The following is a 16,134-nucleotide window of genomic DNA, read 5'->3' as shown; positions in this document are numbered from 1 at the left end:
CCTCCCACCAGCCCAGGCTGCTCAAGGCCTCATCCAGCCTGGCCCTGAACACCTCCAGGGAGGGGGAATCCACAACGTGGACAACCTGTGCCAGTGTCCCACCACCCTCACTCTAATGAATTTCTTCCTCATCTCTACTCTTCCTCATCTCTACTCTACTCTGCCCTCTTCCATCTCAAAACCATTGTCCCTCGTCCTGTCACTCCCAGCCCTTGTCAGGAGTCCCTCTCCAACTCCCCTGTAGTCCTCTCCAGATACTGGAAATCTGCTCTAGGGTCTCAGCTCCAAAGCACAAAAATGAGCATCCAAGCAGCCCCAGAGTACAAGAATGAGCACCTCACCTGCTTCAGAATGCAATGATGAGCACCCAGCCTGCCCCAGAGCACAAGAACTTGACTTGCTTCAGAGTGTGATGGGCACCCAATGTACTCCAGAGCCTGATGGGCACCCAGTGTACACCAGAGCCTGATGAGCACCTGATGTACACCAGAGGCTGATGGGCACCCACTGTACACCAGACCATGATGGGCACCCAATGTACTCCAGAGGCTGATGGGCACCCAGTGTACACCAGACCATGATGGGCACCCAATGTACTCCAGAGGCTGATGGGCACCCAGTGTACACCAGACCATGATGGGCACCCAATGTACTCCAGAGGCTGATGGGCACCCAGTGTACACCAGACCATGATGGGCACCCGATGTACACCAGAGGCTGATGGGCACCCACTGTACACCAGACCATGATGGGCACCCGAAGTACACCAGAGGCTGATGGGCACCCACTGTACACCAGACCATGATGGGCACCCGAAGTACACCAGAGGCTGATGGGCACCCACTGTACACCAGACCATGATGGGCACCCAGTGTACACCAGACCATGATGGGCACCCGAAGTACACCAGAGGCTGATGGGCACCCACTGTACACCAGACCATGATGGGCACCCAGTGTACACCAGACCATGATGGGCACCCAATGTACTCCAGAGCCTGATGGGCACCCAGTGTACACCAGACCATGATGGGCACCCGACATACACCAGAGGCTGATGGGCACCCAGTGTACACCAGACCATGATGGGCACCCGATGTACACCAGAGCCTGATGGGCACCCAGTGTACACCAGAGCCTGATGAGCACCTGATGTACACCAGAGGCTGATGGGCACCCACTGTACACCAGACCATGATGGGCACCCAATGTACTCCAGAGGCTGATGGGCACCCAGTGTACACCAGAGCATGACGGTGGGTACCCAGCTCGAGCTGGGCTATGCATGCACTCAGCGTGGTTAGCTCTGGCTGCTCTCAGCTTGGGCTAGCACAGGGCTGGATGGTGGAAAAGGAGATACTCTCCCAGCTAGGCCTCCAGCCTCTGCACAGCCTCTTCAACCTCTTGCTTTGCCCTCCAGAGAAGGTTCCAGAGACCCAAGGAGGCGGTCAGCTGAAGTAAGAAGGTGGAAGGTGGAGTGGACTAGGACTGTGTCTGTCATCTTGGGGGATGCAGTGGAATGTGCACAATCTGGGAAGAGGCTGTTTCCTGGAGGGATGAACAGCTCCAAGGGCACCACCAGGATGACTTCTCCCAGGACATTGTGGCTTCTCAACCTCCTGCAGCCTCTAATTCAGGAGCTTGTGGCACTGACGCTGCCGAGCAGCATCTCTGACCTTGTGCAATAGCCAAGGAACACTGAGCGACACAGAGAGTCCTGTGGAGGCACTGGGGACATCCATGGTGCTGGCTGGACAATGGGAGGGAGCAGTGCATGCTCTCCATCCTTGGGCTGTCCCATCTGCTGTGGGTGGAAAAGCACAGAGCATGAGCACTGGACACCCCCCCACACATGTGGGTGGGAGAAGAGAGGTGGGGGACAAAGGTGGCCTTGGTGGCACTGTGCCCATGGAGGACACAAGTTGTCTTGACAAGGGCAGTTAGCATGGCTGTGGTTTTGGCCACCATCCCACCACAGTGCCAGCAGCACTGGCCCACAGGGCATGAGAGCATCCTGGTAGCCTCTAATGAGAGACTGGCTGGCTAATTACAGAGGGTAGGAAATGAAGCATACAAATGAAGCTGAACTATTAGGTCAGAGGAAGGAGCCAGGAGGTCGGCTGTGGGGCAGGTCCTGTCTGAGAGTCACCAAGGAGGTCCCCAAGAGGCCACAGCCATGTGCAAATGTCACAAGGACAGCAGTATGGGAGGGTGGGTGAGCCACCCTCCAGGGGGGAAATTTGGAATAAGAAAGATGGATAGGGATGCTCTTGGCTTGGGGCTAGTGGGGACTCTGGGAGGAGTCAAGAAGACTTTGACCATGGTATGTTTCCTGGTTCTTTGGGCTCTCTGGGGACACAGCTGGGGCAGAAGAACCATGTAGGGAACAAGGAAGGAGGTGCAAGGTTGGGGTGGCAAAGGTGGGTGCAGCAGAGGCTGCAGCCATGCTGCAGAGCCCACTGCTCACCCTTAGTGGTGGATGAATGGATGGATGGATGGACGGATGGATAGAAGGATGGATAGACAGAGGGATGGAGGGAGGGATGGATGGATGGATGAATGGATGGTTGCTCAGGGGCCCAGGTTTGCAGTGCCGGTGCCTGGCTCTACGCCCCCGCGGTATGGAGCCGCACAGGACAGTGCCGCACAGGACAGAAGGGAGAAGGGCGGAACGGGCGGTGCCGTGCCCCGGGGGGCAGCCGCTGGGATGGGGACACGGAATCTCAGGCCGTGCCGGGTGATGGAGTGGCGGTGGCGGTGATCAGGAGGGGCCGGGAAGCAGCAGCCGGTGCCGGTGCCGGTGCCGGTGCGGGATTAACTGGGCACCACCGCACGTGCGGTCCCGCGGGGCGGGGGAGCCCAGCCCCGCGCCCCGCCCCTCGCCCCGCCCCTCGCCCCCGCCTCTCCGTTGCATCACAGGCCCGTCCCGCAGTGCCCGGATGAGGCAGAGCCGACGGCGGCGGGCGATGCTGCGGCTGTGACAGGGGATGCACCCCGGTGAGTGACAGAAGCCGGGGCTCGGCTCGGCTCGGCTCGGCTCGGCTCGGCTCGGCCTGGCCTGATCGGACTCGGCCCGGCCCGGCCCGGCCCGGCCCGGCCCGGCGCACGGTCAGGACTGGCGAGGGGCAGAGGGGGGTCGTCCCTCTCCGTGCCGGGGGCTGCGGGCCCCGCACCCTTCTCCCATTGGCTGCGAACTGACAACGGGGCAGGTCCCACCCTCCCCCACGAGCTATTAGCTGAAGGCGCGGCCTCCGCGTTTCTCATTGGTGGGAGTGGCTGCCTGTCACTGTCCGGCCCGGCTCGGCCCTGCCCGCCCGGCCACCGCCCTGGGAGAGCCGGTTCCCCCCACCCCGTCACCTCCTGAGGGGCCGCTGGCAGCCGGGGCTGGGGGTTCGCGGTGTCGGGGCTCCCCTCCCCGCCGGGACCGGCCCTGCCCGCTCGGGAGCAGCGGCCTGCAGGGGGAAAGAGCCTCCCTTGAAAGGTATTTTCAGTTGAGCGTGAGGGAAGGAGCCATGTCTGGCGTGGAGCTGCCGTCCCGCGGGTGCTGGGGGGCCGGGGCCGTTGGTGCCCGCCGACAGCGGGCCCGGGGGATGGGAACGCGTTTCCTGCTCGCCCCATCGCGGCTGGCTTCCCCCCGGTGCCTGCGCCTCACGGCAGGGGCGGCCGGCGGCCTGCCAGCGCGTCTGTCCGTGGGCAGCCCGGGTCAGGGTGGCGGAGGGGAGGGCAGGCGGCCCCGGCAGCCCTGCTGGGGCAAGGGGCAGGGCGGAGGGGCTGCGTTTGGACGCGTTAGGGCCGCACTGCCCGACCCGTGGAGCCCGGCCAGCCCCTGAGCCGTTCCTCTGGTGGCAGGCGGCTGGTGACTCAGCCCCGGGTCTCGCCTTCCCTGGGCTGTGGCAGTGCCTCCCTGACGGGATGTGTCGGAGCAGACACTCGGTTGCGTTGGGTGGGCTCTGCTCTCTGCACATCCTCACCCTGCCCCAAGGAGGGCAGCCAGCAGGGCTTTGACGGCGGTGAATGGCTTTGGACTGCTGCCTCAGGGCGATTTCCAAATGCAGGGGGACTCCGTGTGCCTGTACAAAAACGTGGCAGAGTAAGGCGGGTGACTTGCTTGGCTGTCACAGCTGCTCCCTTTGCAGCGTCTCGGCCTCCTTTGGAGCTGGCTTTGTCCCAGAAGGTGTTTATTTTCTCATCACCTATCCCCAGTCACTAATAGGGAGCTGGATGTCCAGTTTTCCTCCATTCTCTTCGAATACATGGTAGGTGTAGCTAAGGGCACCTCTCTGTTGAATGTTTTCCAGTAATCCTGGGAGGTTTCTCCTCCCTCCCTCCCTCCCTCTCAGCTTAGCAAGTCCTGCTGTGTTTGGTATAAACGTGACTGAACTCGACCAGCCCCTGCCTGGTGCTCCCAGTTTGATGAGTTTGACCCGAATTGCAGCAGACATGCCATGAAGGATGAGCACAGCTGACACCAGAGGAAATACACTGCTGGGGTTAGGCTTCAGTTAAATGACTTCCCATTAGCACAGCTCGCTCTGCTGCCGAGGCAGGAGGAGAGCTGTCCTCCCCCACCCACAGCCCAGCTTCACTGCTCCTGACCAGTTTGGATTGGGAGTATTTGATGATTCAGGGCTTCTCTGTTCCCTCTGAAGCTCACGAGTACGAAGAGGTGTGGAGGGCACTTTCTGGGTGCCTGAGAGGTGGTTAAATCTCTGAAGCTGCATTAGGAGAGTTCCTTGGATGCTCAGCAGGTTTTTTTGTCTCTCCCAGAAGTGATTCCTGGACCCCACAGGGGGTAGATGGCCTTGTGAAGGTCAGTGTTTTGTCAAAGACAGTAAGAGGAAGGAGCTGTCCCAGGGCACACGAGCGGCTAGTTCCTGTATTTCTGTTTAAATGGGCTGTGTCAGCATGTGACTGCACAGGCTGATGGTGCCAGTTCACTGCAGTTGTAGGGGATGTGAGAGGTGAGGGGAGGATGAGTGTTTTTGGGATTCACAGTGCTAGATCTGCTCTGGCAGAGATCCTCTGCCTTGCTTCCAGAGCCAGACCTGCCTGGGCTGTGTATTTATCTTGTGTGCGTGGAGGCAGAGAGGAGAGCGAGCACATGACTGGTGACGTCTGTGACCTTGGTGCCAGAAGGAGTCCTGTCTCTGGAGACAGGGCTGGGAGCAGGCCACTGAAAAGTACAGCAGCAAAGTGCTATCTGTCTCCTCAATCTGTGCCATTTGTTTCTGAGAAGCAAAGTCAGCCTGCAGAAAGGCAGTGGTGTTTTCATGGACCTTTTGGATGTTTGTCACCCCACAAACACAGCCGGGGTCTGCTGGGCTGTGTTCAGGCAGTCCTCCTTTCACTGCTCTGCTGCACTTGTCTCACTTTGCCCTCGACATGCCCATCAGAGCTCATTTTTCTTGATGTGATCGTGCACCTCCAGGGCTCTTCTGCCCATACAGCTCAGTAGCAGATTGTGCTGCTTGCCTCTCCTGATCAGCACAGAGTTTGGGGATTTATTTTTAACTCTCATCTCGTTAAGTGCTTACTGAAGAGACCTGAGGCCTTCACTGTTGATGGCTGCCCCGTGCCCAGCTTTTGGGTCAGGTTTTTCCAAACCATTTCCCCCTCCTTGGCACTGGTTGGACTTCAGAGATGTAAAAGCCACAGAATTCTTGGGAGAAACCTGTGCTAAGTGCTTTCTCTTCTCAGTTTCTTGGTCACTTGTCATTCTGCAGTGTCTGGAAACATCCCAGCCCTCTGGCCACTGCCTTTCCAGGGGCTGTCTTCACTGGGATGATATTAATTGCTGAGATAATAGAGAGGCCCAAGGGACCTGTGTGCTGTCATTTGTTTCAAGCTCTTTACTCTGTCTGTTACAAGCTCTCTGATAAATTCATTGCTTCTGGGCAGGATGCTCTGTCATTTTTCAAGGTTTGAAGAGAAAAGCAGGCAGCTGTGGGGCTGATAAGCTGCACACTGGGTGGATGATCTCCAGGGGTGGTGTCAGGGTGTGCAGGCTCCTAGCAGCTTGTGCCAGCTCTCAGCCTATGCTGTAGAGTCAGTGCTCCTGGTGGTGCTCATCCCATCTCACTGACTTTCCTAAGAGGTGGTTTTCCAGCAAGCAGACACCAAGGCAGGGAGACGCAGGTCCATATAATTTCCTTCTCAGTTTGCTGTTTACTCCACACCCTAATGCTGTGCATGGATTCATCCCTCTGGAGTTCCCAGGTATGGAGCTGGGAGCAAATCGTTCCTGCGGTCAGACCCAGATTGTTCTGGGACGTGCACCTCGCCAGGGGCCTTTGTTTAACCTCTGCACACACTGAACCTGCATCAGGAGCACCAGCCTCTTCAGCTTGGCTTTTTTACACATCACTTTGTTACTTGGGAACAAGCACAGTTTGAATATGATGAACTTCCCATGTTTGGGAAGGGATAAATGGCTTTTAATGCTCAATTCTGATGCCTGTGGCAGCTGCCTCTTGAATTCTGAAAGGAGGTTTCTTGCATCATTACCTTAGTTTTCTGGTTTCAAGGCATACAGTGAGGATGGTGAGACACTGGCACAGGTTGCCCAGGGAGGTTGTGGATGTCCCCTCTGTAGAGGTGTTCAAGGCCAGGCTGGATGAGGCCTTGAGAAACCTAGGCTGGTGGGAGGTGGCAGAGGGGTTAGAACTGGGGGTTGGGTGATCTTTAAGGTCCCTTCCAACCCAAAACATTTTACTAGCTGGATTATATGTGCTGGGTGTGTGTGGGGGGTATATACTCACAAAGTGAGTCTTGGCCCTGTGGCCTAAAGCAGACCTTCTTTATTTGATTAATAAGGCTAACTCCACAAGAGGCTGTTGAGATAACAGGGCTTTAACTATGTACTGTTTGGTTATCTCAGAGGCTTTGTGTCTGAACCCTGCACAAAATCCCTTCAGGTAGGATTTGGTTATCTTCTGCCTCCCATGTTGAGCAGAATGGAAATGCAGGCTTTATTGGTGCAGCAGGGGAATGGGCAGTTGTGCTGACACCGTGCTCTGTGACTTCTCCTCCTCCCCTGCAAGCTGCCGCTGGGAGAGGCGAGGAGGCATTTGTTGTGGTTCACCCAAGAACAGGCAGTACAAAAATAGCCTTGCAGGAAGAGCCAGAGGTTCACTTTCCGAAGCAGTGATGAATTCTGGCAGCCTCCCAGACCACTCCTGGCTCAGGCTGAGGAAAACAGACACAAACCCACCGCAGAAATCCAATCCAGGGCTTTTGTTTGTTTTCCATGTTACAACAAGTGAATTTGCTTTGATTTTTGGCCTGGAGTGCTCAGCTTCCTTTGCTCTGTGTCCTGCTTGGGGTTTGGAGAAGATGATCAGGAGCTTCAGAGGTCTTGGGTGGTTACCTGTGGGTTCTTGTGGTTTGAGAAGGTGAGGAGCGGTGGAAATCTCTCTGCAGCTCCCTGAAAGGAGGTTGGAGCCAGGTGGGTGTTGGGCTCTTTGCCCTAGTACCAAGTGGTAGGATGAGAGGAAATGGCCTCAAGTTGTACCAGGGGAGGTTTAGGTTGGACATTAGAAGAAATTCCTTCCCTGAAAGTGTTCCCAAAGACTGGCCCAGGCTGCCCAGGGAAGAGGTGGGACAGGGCTGAATGTTTCAGAGGTGCAGAGATAGGCTGCTGGGGGACACAGTTTGGCTCCAGCCTTGGAGGAGAATAGTTGGACTGGGTCATCTGAAAGGGCTTTGCCAACCGCACAATTCTGTGATTCTGAGTCTAAGTGAGAGCTCTCTGTTGCTCCTCATGGATTGAGGAGGTGAGGAGTGGTGACAACAAGCTTTCCTCTGCTTTTCTGCCAGTGAATCAGCATTAAATGGGGTGAGGAAGGAGAGCTGATTTCTGACAGCTCTTCCTGCTCTCCACCGCAGCGCTGGATGGTGCCAGCACTCGATGGCAAGAGTCATTCCCTGGGAGAAGGGGAGGACTGCTGCCATTACATGGCTCTTGGCAGGTTTGGGCACTCTGATAGCCAGCAGTGGGTTGTTATCTCAAGAGCTGAAGGCCAGATGTTAGCTTGGCAGAATCAATGGCATGGGTTGGAAGGGAGCTCTGGAGATCATCCAGTCCAACCCCGCTGCGAACGCAGCTATGCTGCAATCCAGCCAGCCCTGGTTAGGTGGCTGCTGGTTTAATTCCAAAGGCCAGAGGACATTTGCATTGCCTGCAGCGGTGGGACAGCAAAGGGTAGATGAGGGAGTCTTAGCACTGTGGTATGGCACCTCTGAGCTTTGCCTCTGCCTCAGTCTTCGTGTTTGGTGTCTGGATGCATTGTGCCAGCAGGACTGAGGGTCTGCTCAGGTGCGGACGGAGACCTTGCCTGGAGCGTGGAATGCTATCCATGCCCTTCATGTGGCAAACACATGGGGGAATGGGAGGTGATTGAAATCAGGAAGAGCATCTCCAGCCCCCGGAGATGCTGCAGATCCATCCCGAGGTAGCTGCAGCAGCACTCCGAGTCGCCGTGGCCTCCTCCCTGTAGCTCAGCCCCAGCACCACGCACCTGCAGCGGCTGCGGGAGCGGGGAGGAGGGGATGGATGCCCGACGGTGGGAGAAGGTGGGCGGCGCTCCAAACACGGTGTTGTGTTTCAGGCTCAGTGTTTCGGTCTGATACTTGATCCCGGCACCAGCAGCAGCCTGCTGTCCCGTGGAGAGCCCGGGCAGCTTTTCCCAAGTGCTCTGCCACGCTTCCAGCTGCGTTTGTGCTGCTGTGACTTAGCTGGGAGGTGGCTCCTGACAGAGCTCAGCTTGGCCCTGAGCTTGAGATTCCTGCAGCTGCCTGTCAGCACAGGCTGGGGATGGAGGGCTGGGGAGCAGGGCTAGGGGGGGGGTGCAAAGCTGGAGATGAGCTGGCACTGAGTGCAGCCAGCCCAGCCCCAACCTCAGGCTGTCCTGGGCTGATCCCCAGCAGTGTGGGCAGCAGGGGCAGGGAGGGAATTCTGCCCCTCTGCTGGGCTCTGCTCACACCTCCCCTGCAGTGCTGGGGCAGCTCTGGAGCCCTCAGCACAGATCGGGACCTGTTGGAGCCGGTCAGAGGAGGCCACAGCAATACTGGCAGGGCTGGAAGCCCTCTGCTGTGAGGCCAGGCTGAGAGAGTTGGCCTTGGGCAGCCTGGAGAGGAGAAGGCTCCAGGGAGACCTTCTGGTGGCCTTGCAGTGCTTCAAGGGCTGAGCAGAAAGCTGGGGACAGAGTCTTGAGCAGGGCCTGTGGTGACAGGACAAGGGGGCATGGCTTGGAACTCAAAGAGGGAGATTGAGCCTGGGGAGAAGGAAGAAATGTTTGACCCTGAGTGTGGTGAGAGCCTGGCCCAGGCTGCCCAGAGAGGTGGGAGCTGCCCCATGGCTGGAAGCATTGCAGGTGAGGATGTTTGTGGCTGTGAGCAACCTGCTGTAGCTGGAGATGTCCCTGCTGAGTGCAGGGGGCTGGACTGGATGATCTTTAAAGGTCTCTTCCAATCCAAGCCTTTCTGGGATTCAGTGATTCTTGAGAATACCATCTGCAGGTTTGTTCAGTTCATTCTCCTACCTTTGATCCTGATTTTGGCTCTTGTAACACCCAGAGGATACTGAAAGGATGATGTTTGTAGCATCCTGGAATGGTTTGGGTTGAAAGGGACCTTAAAGCTCATCCAGTTCCAACCCCTCTGCCGTGGGCAGGGACACCTCCCACCAGCCCAGGCTGCTCAAGGCCTCATCCAGCCTGGCCTTGGACACTTTCAGGGAGGGGACATCCACAGCCTCCCTGGGCAACCTGTGCCAGTGTCTCCCCACCCTCACTCTAAAGAGTTTCTTCCTAATCTCCGGTGTCCATCTCCCCTCTTCCAGCTCAAAGCCTTTGCCTCTCATCCTGTCACTCCCAGCCCTTGTCAAGAGTCCCTCCCCAGCTCTCCTGGAGCCCCTTCAGGTACTGGAAGGCCTCTTTTGGACATGGGCAACCATATTTATTCTGTACAAATCCCTCTGGCTTTAGAGAAGTTCTTAACCCACACTTTCTAGAGTGATGGCAGTGTGGAAAACCTATTCCCTTTCCACTCTGTCCCTCAGCCCTTCAGAGGGGGGGTGAAGAGAGCCACCACATTTTGAACATAGTTTTGTCTGAGAGCTGCTCTGGCTGCTGGAGTGGTGCCCATGTGGCTGCATTTTTCCCAGGGCACAGCCTGCATGCTAAGCTGGGGTGTAATGAATTGGAGTGGGCAGCAGCAGCAGCAGCCTGCTCCCCTTCTCCCTGGAAGACGCTGCCGCATTGTCTCGTCTGTGTCCTGAAAGCCTCACTGTTGTGTTCCTCAAAGGCTGGATTCTGCCACCCCCACGGGTGCAAAGGAGCCCCTGAATAGGAAGGGACCTGCTGTGCTGCTTCTCAGCTCCTCACATAATGCCCAGAGCTGGGACAACTGGCAACAAGCTGAAGCAAAGCAGGGTTTTTGTTAATCTCTTGGTATTCCGTGGGCATCCACACCCCTCCCACACGTGAGAGGCTTGAAGTGCTCTGCTTATGGCCTGGTAATGCCCAGGACAATCCTCCTGCTTAGATAGCTCTCTGTTTCTGTGCTGGCAAGAGAGGGGACAGCACCCCAAGCAGTGCTATAGGCTGGGGACAGAGTGACTGGAGAGCAGCCAGGCAGAAAGGGACCTGGGGGTGCTGGTAGATAGGAGGCTGCACAGGAGCCAGCAGTGTGCCCAGGGGGCCAAGAAGGCCAATGGCATCCTGGCCTGCAGCAGGAACAAGGGAGGATATTCTTCCCCTGTACTCAGCACTGCTTAGGCCACACCTTGAGTCCTGTGTCCAGTTCTGGGCTCCTCAATTCAAGAGAGATGTTGAGATGCTGGAAGGTGTACAGGGAAGGGCAACAAAGCTGGGGAGGGGTCTGGAGCACAGCCCTGTGAGGAGAGGCTGAGGGAGCTGGGGTTGCTTAGCCTGCAGAAGAGGAGGCTCAGGGGAGACCTTCTTGCTCTCTACAACTACCTGCAGGGAGGTTGTAGCCAGGTGGGGGTTGGTCTCTTCTCCCAGGCACCCAGCACCAGAACAAGAGGACACAGTCTCAAGCTGTGCCAGGGGAGGTTTAGGCTGGAGGTTAGGAAGAAATTCTACACAGAGAGAGAGATTGGCCCTTGGGATGTGCTGCCCAGGGAGGTGGTGGAGTCACCATCCCTGGAGGTGTTCAGGAAAAGCCTGGATGAGGCTCTTAGTGCCCTGGTGTAGTTGATTGGATCAGGCTGGGTGATAGGCTGGACTGGATGATCTTGCAGGTCCCTTCCAGCCTGGTTGGTTCTATGATTGTATGACAGGCAAGGCCTGGCAGAAGTAGCCAGTGGCTTCCCCTGGTGCTTGGCCAGGGGGGTTCTTGTGCTGTTTATTCATTGCAAGTGTCTGTAAACATTGTATGTTTGTACACATTGGTTGCATTCCACTGCAGATTGTAGTTTTGGCTTGTAAATGCAGCTTTCACTTGCTTCCAAGTGAGCTGGGCTGGCAAATCTAATGTTGGGGGAATCACCAACCCATCACATCACTCCCTGCAGCTACCCGGAGGGAGGCTGGAGCGAGGAGGGGGCAGCCTCTTCTCCTTGATGACAAGGGTCTGGACTAGAGGACGTGCTTACAAGCTGCACCAGGAGAGGTTCAGGCTGGAGATGAGGAAATAGCTCTTCACTAAAAGAGTTCTCAAGCGTTGGAATGTTCTGCCCAGGGCAGTGCTGGAGTCACCACCCCTGGGGGTGTTCCAGTGGCATGTGGACCTGGTGCTTAGGGATGTGGTTTAGGGTTGACCTTTCAGTGCTGGGTTAAGGGTTGGACTGGATGAGCCTGGAGGTCTCTTCCAACCAGCTGTGTTCTGTAAGTGGAGGGGGTTGCTCATGGAATGTGTGCTGGGGCAGCTTTGGGGGCTGCCTGCATCTCTGGGCAGCATTTTGGCCCTGAAGCACCCTGTTTGCCTTGGGTTTGTGTGTTGTTACCTCTTCCTCTTGTCCCCCATGCATGTGAAGGAAGGCCACTGGTGTAACTGGGTACAAAACCCCAGGTATAGGTGTTGGAGCTTAGTGTTGTGATGGACTAGGTGGTACTGACGTTCAGCCTGGAGAGGAGAAGGCCCTGGAGGGACCTTAGAGCAGCATTCCAGTATGTGAAGGGGACCTGTGGGAAGGCTGGGGAGGGACTGTTTGGAAGGGTATGGAGCAATGAGGGATGAGAGGCAGTGGTTTGAAACTGGAGCAGGGCAGATTTAGGTTGGACATCAGGAGGCAGTTCTGCACGAGGAGGGTGGTGAGAGACTGAAGCAGGCTGCCCAGGGATGTGGGTGAGCCTCCATCCCTGGAGACATCCCAGACCAGACTTGGTGTGGCCCTGGGCAGCCTGATCTCGATGGAGGAGTCCCTGCTGACTGTAGGGGCTTGGACAAGGTGGGCTTTGAGGGTCCCATCCAACCTGATGCAGGGTGTGAATCTGTGACTCCTTGGGGTCCCTTCCAACCTGCCATTCTGTGGCATCTGCTCGAGGGCTTTATGTGGTGCAGAGTGCAGGTCCCAAATCCATGCTGATAGCATTAGGCATGGGCTGGGCACATGGTGTGGGGCATCACGAACCACCCCCTGCTTAACCAAGGCAAACCAGGGGTGATAGGCATGGAGAAGGTCACTTTGTGCCTGCCAGCTGGGCCTGGGCACAAAGAGCTGCTGCTGAGGGCGGCCGAGTCTTCCCCCCCCCCCCGGGGGTCGGCCGAGTCTTCCCCCCCCCCCCGGGGGTCGGCCGAGTCTTCCCCCCCCCCCCGGGGGTCGGCCGCCGCTTCCCCCCCCCCCCCGGGGGTCGGCCGAGTCTTCCCCCCCCCCCCGGGGGTCGGCCGAGTCTTCCCCCCCCCCGGGGGTCGGCCGAGTCTTCCCCCGGGGGTCTATAACGAAAGGGTCTTTTGACAAGGGAAGGGGAGGGGAGGAAGCAGAAACCTCCAGCATCAGCAGCTGTTGACTTTGTCAGCACTCGTGGGTCTGCCCCGGGCGTGGGTCCCGGGCAGCCCCCGGCGCCTCCGTGCCCCGGGCGTGGGTCCCGGGCGCCCCCCCTCCCCCCCGGCGCCTCCGTGCCCCGGGCGTGGGTGCCGGGCAGCCCCCGGCGCCTCCGTGCCCCGGGCGTGGGTGCCGGGCAGCCCCCGGCGCCTCCGTGCCCCGGGCGTGGGTGCCGGGCAGCCCCCGGCGCCTCCCTGCCCGTTTGCAGGCTTGTGGGGTGCTTGTTTCCGAGGGTGTGCCCCCATGAGCAGGCAGGAAGGAGTCCTGGCCGGGCTCCCTTATCTCGGCTACTTCCAGGAAATGATGCAAGGTGCTTCCTTGCTCCTCCAAACGCTGCTGTGCTGGGGCTGGCTTGCTGGCTGTTCACCTTCTGAGGGAGCTCCAGGGGAGCTGTGGGAGCTGCCCCCGAGCCATGTTCTGCTGCCTTTATTTGAGGGAGAAACCTGCTTCTTGCCGATCTAAGCCTCTCCGAGTGCATCAGCTGGGAGCTGAGTGCTCAGAGGGGAAGGGAAGGTCAGGTCAGGAGGAGCTAGGGAAGGGGTTTCAGGGAGCTCAGTGCAGCGCTGCTGTTACGGACGCCATGGAGCTGTGCACCTCTTCCTTTTCGGTCTGGAAAAGAGCAGCCTGAGGGGGATCTGATCAATGCTGATTGATACTTCAAGGGTGGGGGTCAGGAGGATGGGACCTAGTTCAGTGGTGCTCAGAGACAGGGCACAGGGCAGTGGGCACAAACTTGAACATCAGAAGCTCCACTTAAACGTGAGGAGGAGCTGCTTTGATTGAAGAGTGACAGAGCCCTGGAGCAGGCTGCCCGGAGATGTATTGGAGTCTCCCCCTCTGGAGACATTCCAACCCCACCTGGATGTGTTCCTCTGTGTCCTTCCCTAGGTGACCCTGCCTCGGCAGGGGGGTTGGACTGGGTGATCTCCAGAGGTGCCTTCCAGCCCCTACCATTCCTGGCCATGGGAATGGCGGTTCAGGAGCAGCCTGAGGCGTCCCTGAGCCACAGCAGAGGTCTGCTCTCCGCAGGCAGCCGGGTGGCTGTGGCCCCAGCGTGCTTTGGGAGCTGATTCATGGGCTGAGAACAGTTTTGTGCAGAACTTGTGATTTGTGCCTTGCTGTCAGACACAGCAGCTGCAGCAAGTGCAGCCAAACTGGTTTTTATCTGAAGAGTTCCACCAGGGCTGGAAATCAGAGAATGGTTTGAGTTGGAAGGGACCTTAAAGATCATCTAGTCCCACCCCCGCTGCCAGGGGAAGGGACTCCTCCCACCATATCAGAGCCTCATTCAGCCTGCTCTTAAACACTTCCCAGATTACCACAGGAAGGGTGGTGAGACACTGGAACAGGCTGCCCAGGGACATTGTGGGTGTCCCCTCCCTGGAGGTGCCCAGGTTGGACGGAGCCTTGAGCAGCCTGGTCTAGTGGGAGGTGTCCCTGGCCATGGCAGGGGAGTTGGCAGGAGATGATCTTTAAGGTCCTTTCCAACCCAAAGCATTCTATGAGGTGTCTGCAACTTCCCAGGGCAAGCCCCTGTGCTGAGGGCATCAGCATGGCTCCACCTGGTTTTATTTCCTCAGCACAGAGCAGTGCTGAATAGGAAACCACAGCAATTCTCTCGGGCAATGGTGGAGACTTGGTCCATGACAGACTTGCCTCTGCCATACAGCTGTGAAGTTAAACACAGTGCCAGAGCTGAGGTGTGCTTGAGGGGCTCAGCACCTCAGGCTGGTCTCCTGTCCTTGGCTTGTGGCAGCTGGAGAAGAAAGATGCCAGTTCTGCCTCACTTGGTTTTGTGAGCTAAGTGCCAGTCTCTGGAATGAGCCTGTGTGCCCTCTGATGAGAGCCTGGCTTTGCTTTGTCCTGCTTTTAGGTGTGTGAGATGTGGGTCACTGAGATGCAGGACACATCTGGGTGCTGATTGGAGGCCTGAAGCGTTGGCTCTCGCTGCCTGGCGCAGTGTGACAGTCAGGACACGTCGGTCAGCTGTCGCTGCTGGATGGGCTTGGAGTGAGCTTCAGACAGGGGGGAGGCTGGTTTCAGCTTGTTCTCTTCTGGGTGTTAGCAACTTAACATGAGCCTTGGCTTTTGTGGGGAGAGCTCAGGCATGGTGCATGGTGTGCTGCATCTCCTGGCTGTGGTCACATCTGTGTCTGTCTGAGTGTCTCTTTGTCCTGCTTGGCATGACAGGACCATCACCACCACTTGGAGAACCCCAGACTGGTTTGGCTGGGAAGGGACCTTTAAAGCTCACCCAGTCCAGTGCCCTGCACTCAGCAGGGACATCCCCAACTAGAGCAGGTTGCTCACAGCCCCATCCAACCTGACCTGGAATGGTTCCAGCCATGGGGCAGCTCCCAGCATTCTGGGCAACCTGGGCCAGGCTCTCACCACTCTGTCAAACATTTCTTCCTTCCCTCCACTCCCAGTCTCCCTCTGAGTTTCAGACCATCAGACACAACAGACCCTGATCAGAAGTCTCTCTTCAGCTTTCTTCTAGGCCCCCTGAAGCACTGCAAGGCCACCAGAAGGTCTCCCTGGAGCCTTTCTTCTCCAGGCTGAACAACCCCAACTCTCTCAGCCTCTCTTCATCCTCTTCACCAACTTCTGAGCCCTGGTGCATGTCAAGGCCTCTTGTGCCCCCTGGGCTGTGCACTGCTCTGTCATTGAGCAGCAGTACAGAGCCTGCTTGCTGGGTTGTCTCTTACCCTGGCTCACAGCAACGATACAAATGGCACCCTGTGGTCTAGGCAGCTGAAGAAGGGAGGTCCTCATCCACATAGCATGGGCACTCTGCCTTGCAGGGGGAAGCTGCTCCTCTGACACCTCCAGGCTGGAAGCACTCTTGTATGACATGCCCATGGAACTTGGAGAGGCTGATCTTTCTTGGGTGGGCTTGAGAGGACAGGGGGAGAAAACTTTGTGGGTCACTTCTGTTACCTGCAGGATTTGCTTGACAGCAGGAATTGGCTGTGACTCAGCATGGGGCCATGAAGGTGATCAGAGGGCTGGAGCACCTCCCCTATCAGGACAGGCTGAAGGAGCTGGGGCTGTTGAGCCTAGAGAAGAGAAGGCTCCAGGGAGGCTTAGAAAAGCCTTCCAGTACCTGAAGAAAAGGATACAGGAGAGCTG

At 57.5% G+C, this 16,134-nt stretch overlaps 1 protein-coding gene across 4 annotated transcripts in view; it reads left to right on the top strand.

The window, feature by feature from the left end:
• Positions 1-2,913: 2,913 nt before the first annotated feature.
• NDEL1 (nudE neurodevelopment protein 1 like 1) overlaps positions 2,914-16,134 on the top strand; it is a 40,241-nt gene continuing 27,020 nt past the window's right edge. Inside the window, exon 1 of one of the 4 annotated variants that reach the window (XM_054170960.1) lies at positions 2,914-2,996. The gene's annotated coding sequence lies outside the window, so the exon portion shown is untranslated. Of the gene's footprint in view, positions 2,997-3,309; positions 3,481-16,134 lie in introns of those variants that run through there. The other 3 variants (XM_054170959.1, XM_054170962.1, XM_054170961.1) reach the window with 3 other exon arrangements.

This window comes from Dryobates pubescens, chromosome 20, assembly GCF_014839835.1.
Source record: "Dryobates pubescens isolate bDryPub1 chromosome 20, bDryPub1.pri, whole genome shotgun sequence".
Lineage (NCBI taxonomy): Eukaryota > Metazoa > Chordata > Aves > Piciformes > Picidae > Dryobates > Dryobates pubescens.
The sequence above is the reverse complement of the archived record's forward strand: the minus strand, read 5'-3'. Positions and strand labels throughout refer to the sequence as shown.